This window comes from Toxorhynchites rutilus, chromosome 2, assembly GCF_029784135.1.
Source record: "Toxorhynchites rutilus septentrionalis strain SRP chromosome 2, ASM2978413v1, whole genome shotgun sequence".
NCBI lineage: Eukaryota > Metazoa > Arthropoda > Insecta > Diptera > Culicidae > Toxorhynchites > Toxorhynchites rutilus.
Window position 1 is genome coordinate 107,948,105 of NC_073745.1, and position 8,430 is coordinate 107,956,534.

At 42.4% G+C, this 8,430-nt stretch overlaps 1 non-coding gene across 1 annotated transcript; it reads left to right on the forward strand.

Moving 5' to 3' along the window:
* The first annotated feature begins 273 nt into the window (after positions 1 to 273).
* On the forward strand, positions 274 to 396 carry Trnal-caa (transfer RNA leucine (anticodon CAA)). Its single transcript has 2 exons — positions 274 to 311; positions 352 to 396. It is a non-coding gene; the product is annotated as a tRNA-Leu (tRNA).
* Positions 397 to 8,430: the final 8,034 nt, after the last annotated feature.

An 8,430-nucleotide genomic window follows, 5' to 3' on the forward strand; every position in this document is an offset into this window, starting at 1 on the left:
TTTTGGATGAGGTAACAGTGAAACTTATATTCAATTGGAGTGGAGTGGTTTTTATCAAATAGTCGATAGAATTTCCTCATTTTTCAGTTTTTCCAAATGATTTGGGTGTGGCAGTTGTTTACTAATGGAATTGATTACGCCTAAGCGCGAGTGGGAATGTTGCCATCAAAACCCAAATCTAAGATAGCATTATTAATACTATTAGCTGGTTTCTCAAACACTAACTTATACCTTAAAACAGTGCTATTCTATCACAAGTTACCAGCGCAACATGTCAGGATGGCCGAGCGGTCTAAGGCGCCAGACTCAAGAGTAATCTTACCCATTCAACATGGGTTCAAATCCCGAGCGTTCTGGTCCTCTCTGAGGGCGTGGGTTCGAATCCCACTTCTGACAATATTCTTTTTTGTCTTAGCTATGTTCGTTGAAATTCTCTAATTGGAAAGAATCATATTGTTGATACTAGAAGGTAGTGCTAGAGAATAGCCACGTAATCAGAATAATAAATCGATAATGTATTGTATAATGACCCATTCCATGAGGTCATGCACCAGAGAACCAAATTTCAAATCTAGTTTTAGGAGAAAACGTTATTTGAATAAGCACTAGCTATATATATATATATATTTTTGTAACAAATTCAATTTTTATGCACCAACCTTTGAGAGAGGCGAGTTTAAAAAACTACATAATTATATTTGAAATATTCTAGGTTTTCACTATTTTTATGTTTCTTGAGATATCTCTGCACAAGCTTAACCAAACTTCAATGTTTATATACCATTGAATGGGTGATTAAATGCTTGTTTGAAGATCCGTGGGTAGACCTACGTTTCATTTTGTAATTTATGAGAAACAAGCATTTGAAAAACAGGTATTTTGAAGCGTTGTCACGTCACAAATAAACAGCATTTTTTTAGTTTATCAGATGAACATAGGTTCAAACATTCTTATACTTGGGTTTCTCTGAGCAAACAATGAAGGTCAATAACCCACAATATTTGGTTGAGATCGGTCCACAAACAGAGGAGTATCAACTGTCTGCAGAAGTTGTTGTCACGTCACGAAAAGTATAGATCCATTCCAGTGTGACGTAACAACATTTTGACTCACTACAAACATTTTTTTTGCGTTTTCATGAATAAAGCACACAAAATTAAACGATGTTATAGTAAAATTTAAAAAATTTCCAACAAGAATCATCAGTTGGAGAATATTTTATAGTTAGATTGGCTTGTTGTCAGTCAAATACTTTTGTGACGTGGCAACAACTGACTTTTTGCTGTTTCGGACTGTTGAACATTAATGATTAATTTAATTAATTACAGTTACGTTTCAAAACATACAAATGATCTTTTTCCTATGTTTTATCAACAATATATGAACGTAGATTCCATAATATAAGATATAATCTTATTTCAACTTCCGGTTTGCTGATGGTAGTATTAAATGCTAAAAAAATATGGAAACCCCTTGCGATATGGGCTTACCAGCAGAAGTCGAATATTGTATTCCGATGCCATTTTGGAATCGAGGATGGTGACTTCCGGTTCGTTAAAATGAATATAAAAGACCGGAAATGACATGAAATCCCACAATACGATCGTGAATGGTAATGTTGATATATATCCATGGGTGCGCGAAGAGGAATAAAAAAAATAACGATTGATAGTGAGAGATAGGATCTAAGTGAGAGGGAGATAATGTTTGAGTGGAAAGAACTTAGCCTCAGAGCGACGTGTGTGGAGTTATACAAAGAAAGTGCTCAAACAAATGCACACGCAAACATCAACGATCAAAGTCAACGTCAAAGTCAAAGTCATCATCAACAGGCAAACAAAAACGCCCTAGCACGGGTATGTGTATACAATGCATACAATGCATGCATACAAAGAGTTTATCAAAAGTTACTGATAGCAAAATCAAAGGGATCCACCTGTAGTGAGCGCCACTCGATGAACCAGGATTGTGCTAGCCATTGATGGCAAGCGCCAGAGTGAACGTGTTAAACAATCACGATATAAAAGCTGGAAGTCGGCTAAGGACTACCCCGACTTTTCCCAAATAAAGACATACCGTGTATTACAGGTAACAGGTAGATTCAATTTATATAGCTTATTTTGATAAACATACCATAAACAATTAAAATTGCCATGATTCGTAATGTTTCACAATCTAAAAGAACATAGAACTAATTTTGCACACAGGTCGAATATATATCTTTTCTGTTTTTGAAGGAATGAAAACGCAAAATGGCGCTAAAACGCTAGAATGAAGAGAGCCAGAAAAAAGTCACTATATTATCAAATTGTCAGCGTTATGACACCTTTCCTTTGACACTATTGAAAATTCAGTAGGAGCACCGTTTCTGAGATACAAAGGAGGGTAGGTTCAGAACCATCGGTTGCGTTAGGACCACCTTCTCCTATAGGATGGACTTTTGAAAGGGGAAGGGGAGATCTCAGAGAAAAGTAAGACGTATTCAGAATAATGAAAAAAATAGTGTATCGCTTGCTACAATACGGTGAAATTTTTATTTAATACAACGTATTGATTGTGTGACGTGACAACGCTTCGTGGAGACTGTTTATTCGCACAGAACGCTTTGTCACGTCACAAAATGCATGCCTCAAAATGCATGTTCTTGCGAGTTTTTTGAAAAACTGAGTATAAAGTTCATCTTTCATTGACAAATCATAGAACAAAATTTATTTGTATGTTTTGAAACGGAACTGAAAATACAACATTAACCCTCTACAGCCCAAGTCCGCCTTTAGACGGGCTTCGCGGATTCTCTTTTCAAATTATTCAGACATTATTTTCAATGTTCACCCCCACTAGAACGTCTATAGAATATTTTCATCTATCACACATACACATTGTTTTTATGCTGGCAGCTTTCTGCTAGGAGTATTTTTTGTTGAAAGTCGGAAATTCGAGATAAAAGGGGAATAGGTTTTTTTAGATAAATAAAAAAAAATTGGGCGGTAGAGGGTTAATGTTCAAAAGTCGGAACCCGCAAAAAGACAGGCGTTGTCACGTCACAAAAGTATTGGGCTGGCAACAAGCGAATTCAACTGCAAAATATTTTCCAACTGAAGATTATTGTAGGAAATTTTCTCAATTTCACTTTAAAATCGTTTACCATTTGGAAATCTTGTGATTTATACATGAAAACGAGAAAAAAAAACTGTTTTTAGTGAGTCAAACCGTTGTCACGTCACGTAACGGGTGTCATATCCCGTTAATACGTTGTGTTTGTTTTGATTACGACACATGTTTATAATTTATTTGTAAAGGTGTCCATACACTGTTTGATCAAAACCAAATATTTGACACTTTTTGACAGATAAAATTTAATCAAAGTGTAGTGTAGGGTAGGTAGGAATTGCTCGTTTGAGAGCAACTTGTGATTTTGCTTCTGTAGACGCGAATTAATTCAGTTTTCTCGTTGATTCCTTGTCCTAGATACTACCACTGCTTGGTCAAACGATACATCACACAGGTAAGAACGTTTGTTGGTAAAATTATTGTTAATTTCTCTCGATACTTTTATTTTAGGATGCGCACGTAAAAGTCAAAAAATCGCTTCGGAAAGTCGCTACTGAAGTGACGGGTGGTATAAATATTTCCATGGCGGTGAGAGAACACAATATGAATCGAACAAGCCTGTCCAAATTTTGAGAGCGAATGAAGTTGCTAGGCGAAGGCGAGAATTCCACGAACGAGGTTCCGGAAGTAGATTATAAAACGCCACGAAAAATGTTCTCCGAGCATCAAGAAGAGACGTTAAAAGATCATTTGCATGGCAGCAAGCTGTTTTGAATGCTCTCCCGAAGAAGTTCGTTATTTGACCTACCAATGTACCGCAAAGTTCCGGATTCCGATGACTACTGCATGGGAGAGACACGAAATGGCTGGAAAAGCTTGGCTGACTAATATCCTGCAACGGAATGCCACGCTACCGTTTAAGAAGCCGGAAGCTACTAGCCTAAGCCGAGCCACATCCGCCAACTCGACGAATATCATGGAGTTCTTTCAGCAATTTGGTGTGCATCGCGAAAGTTGATCGATTCGAATCCTCGTGACAAAAGCACGTATTAGGTGTGTGTGTGTGTGTGTGTTTTTTTTTTTTTTTTTTTTGGCAAGGAGGTGGAGATTTTCATAGACTCCCCGTCGCCATGTTGACTGGGTAGTGTGAGATTTTTACTCATTAAAACCACCTCCTTGTACTTCATGCCTGGCCCCCCGGGACCACCATTTGGTATTACTTCGGGAGGGGGCTGTGCTCATGCACTCATCTCTCTAGATTTGCTATGCTGAATCTTTGCTCGTCCCTCCATCTTCGTTGGAGCGTCGTCAACATTTTTGTTATTGCACGATTCACTGCATTCCACGTACTTTCACTTTTGCACATCTTTTGGACGATGTTCTGAGCATTTAGGGTTGATCTGCTAGCGAGGAACATTTCTTCCCTTTCAATAGAAAAACGGGGGCAGTCGAAAACCACGTGTTCTGCTGTCTCCTCTATTGTGTTACACTCTGGGCAAAGCGGCGAACTTGCATGGCCGAATCTGTACAAGTACCATCTGAAACAACCATGACCGGATAGGAATTGCGTCAGGTGGAAGCTCACTTCTCCGTGTTTTCTTTCTACCCACGTAGTGATGTTCGGGATCAAGCTGTGGGTCCATCTACCGTTAGGCGTGTTGTTCAACTCCTGCTGCCACTTTCTCATGGAGCCAGCCCTTGCTCTTACCCGCACTTTTCTGTTACTCTGCACGCTTTCTGTTCTCTGTTCGTAACACATGTCGTCTTCGGCCAGAGTGAGATCGATCGGGATCATTCCGGCTATGACACAAACCGCATCCGCAGATATAGTTCTATAAGCGCTCGCTACTCTCATCGCCATTATTCGGTATGTTCTAGTCAGCAGCTTGCGATTTTGTTGGCATTCAAGCGCTGCTGTCCAAACTGGACCGCCATATCGGAGTATTGATGTTGCTACACTGGCCAGGAGGCGTCTCTTACAACTGCTAGGCCCCGCGTTATTCGGCATAACTCTAGCTAGCGCCGCGATGACTTTGGCCGCTTTCGTGCATGCGTATTTAACATGACTCTTGAAATTTAGTCGGTCGTCGATAATCACCCCAAGGTATTTCAACTCACGTTTGGAGACGATAGTATGCGCCCCAACATTGATCTTCGCTTGCTTTACAACTCTATGATTGCTGACCAACACCATTTCGGTTTTGTGATGTGCTATCTGCAACTTAACCTCTTTCATCCAATTTTCCACTATCTTTATCGCCTCTGTAGCCAGCATCTCGATTTCCTCACGAGTCTCGCCTGTCACCGTCAGGGAAATATCATCGGCGAAGCCGGTAATCTTCACTCCTGTAGGAAGCTTCAACCTCAGCACACCATCGTACATCCCGTTCCACAGCGTTGGACCCAAGATGGAGCCCTGAGGGACACCCGCTGTTATATTCAATGCCTTCTGTCCTTTCTCTGTGTCGTAAGTCAGAACCCTGTTTTGAAAGTAGCTTTTGAGGATCTGGCACACATAATTCGGTACCTTCATTCGGTGCAGTGCTTCGGCAATAGCTTCCCAACTGGCGCTGTTGAAAGCATTTTTCACGTCAATCGTTATTATAGCGCAGTATCGATCGCCGCGTCTATTTTGTTTGAAGGCTTTTCTGGCTGCTTCGGCAACTAACAGGATGGCATCCACCGTGGATTTATATTTCCGGAACCCGAACTTCGTCTTCGAGAGTCCGTTGTCACTTTCTGTGCACTTCGTCAACCTGTTCAGAATTATCTTCTCCAGCAGTTTTCCGAGGGTATCCAGTAGACAGATGGACCTATAGGAAGAGGGTTCCCCTGGCGGCTTTCCTGGTTTCGGCAACAGTACCAGTTTCTGCTTCTTCCAAATATCTGGAAAGCATCCTTCATCCAGACACTTTTGTATCGTTGCTCTGAAAAGATCTGGATACGCTTCAACCGCGGCTTTGAGGGCCACATTTGGGATTCCGTCGGGGCCAGGTGCTTTATTCACTTTCAGTTCTTTTGCCGCCGCCAGCAGCTCTTCTGTGGACACTCTCTCGACGTGTTCTTCATTTTCACTATATGGTGTTGCTGGCCAGCTCGTTGGATCATGCTGCGGGAAGAGCCCTTCTACAATATTCTTCAATCGCACCGGACAGCTTTCACTGGGTGTCGATGAACCTTTAATCTTTGCCATCACCACCCTATATGCATTGCCCCAAGGGTTCGCATCGGCATCGCGGCATAGTTCTCTGAAGCAGTTTATCTTACTACGTCTTATTTCATGCTTAAGGGCGGCTTTTGCTGTTTTGAGTTCTTCCCTGCGCTCTACTCTGTCGATAGCATTTCTGGCCCTTTGCATCCTCCTCCTGGCTCGGAGACAGTTCGACCGAAGGGAGTTAATCGTCTCGTTCCACCAATAAACTGGGCGACGTTCGCCTTTCGGTATTAGTTTTCGTGGCATGGTAACGTCGCATGCTCTCACTACCAAATTTGTTAGTTCGCCGGCACTAAGACTGGTGACTGTTCGCTCCTCTCGGAGTGCTTCAATGAATAAATTCTTGTCGAATTTCTTCGACTTCCACCTGCGAACTTTTGTTTTTATACTTCTTGTTTTAAATGAACTCTGACAGCGCACAGTGTAGCGGATTGCTTGATGGTCGCTGTGAGTGTAATCATCACATACTCTCCAATTTACTGCCAACATCGGACTGCAGAAGGTAACATCTATGATTGATTCTCGACCGTTTCTATGGAAAGTGCTGGTGTAGCCTTCGTTGACCAGTCTCACATTCAGCTTCGCCAGGGCTTCCAGTAGACTAAAACCCCTCGCGTTGGTAAATCTGCTCCCCCACTCCACTGCCCAGGCGTTGAAGTCTCCACCGATGACTATGGGACTCCGTCCGATGAGCTCTTCTGTTAGGTTATATAGCATCAGATCAAACTGTTCTATTGTCCATCTCGGGGGGGGCATAGCAGCTACATACGAAGATTCCATTTATTTTGGCTATCACGAACCCTTCGTATGTATTGGATACCACTTCCTGGATGGGGTATCTTCCCATCGTCGATAGTGCAGCCATTCTAGCTTTATCGGTCATCCAGTTTCCGTTATCTGGAGGTACTTGATACGGCTCTGCTATGATCGCCACATCGCATTTGGTTTCTGATGCGGCTTGCGATAGCAATTGTTGCGCCGTGTCGCAGTGATTCAGGTTTATCTGGGTTACCTCCATTTGGTTATTGCTGCCATCGCCCTTTTATAGACCGGGCATCTCGATCCCCCTGTGGCGTGGTCTTTTTCTTCCTCCGTCGTGCAGAGCATGCACCTTGGGGGCTTAGTACAATTCTTTGCCAAATGCCCCTTGTCGCCGCATCTTATACTGAGCTCCGATCTGTCAGGTCCTTTACAGTACTTTGCTTGGTGGCCAAAGTCCATGCACTTGAAACACCTAGATACTTGCTGGATAGCTCTCAGGGAACACACCGTCCATCCGACTTTCATCTTACCAACCTCCAATAGCTTGCTAGCTGCGGTTCTTGGCAGTCTTAAGGTTGCTATTTGAGTATTTCCAAATGCTTTCCTCAGCCTGATTGATATGACGACTTCTCCCAGCTCAAACTGTTCATTCAGGGCTACTCTCAATTCGGTATCTGTAGTGATCTCATCCAGGTTTCTACATTCTACAACTGTTTCTTGGGACAGAGCTCTCACTTTCGCTGTTTCGCCCAAGGATTTCTCGACAAGCTCTTTATAAGTTGAGCTTCTAATCGTTGGGTCCTTCTTCAATTCGAACAGCAATTGTCCATTTTGAGTTCGCCTTACTTTGGCCACGTTTTCTCCGAGATTTTTCAGGGACGGATCCTCTTTAACTTTTCGCAAAATCTCAGCATATGTTGCAACGCCCGCTGTAGCCACAATCAGAGCGTCCGGCTTTGGCCTCTCCAGCCTAGGCTTTAATTTTTCTTTCTTCTTCTCTTCTTTTTTCTTTCTTTCGATCTTTTTCCACTCATTTATCTCTTCGTTGTTCTGTTTGCTTTCACCATTAGCCACTTCGCTACCATCTTTCTGTTTCTTTGCTGCCCTTTTCTCTTCAGGAGTTAGTCTTTTCCTTTTCGCGGTTAACAGGGTACTGTCACTCATTGGTGTCGAGATCGCTTCTATCGACTTACTCTGCACATTCTCTTTCAGTGCGTTCTCCGCCTTTTCAGCTTTTGCTCTCCAAAATTGTTGCTCGCGTTCGGCTGCTGCAAGCGCCGATTTGATTTTAATCGTCAAGGTCGTTATGACGGCGTGAACGTTACTGCGAGGCTTAATGTACTCGTAGAGTTCATCAGATGCCCTTTTGGCCTCACCCAGCTTAGTTTTCTCGTGTTGCAGGT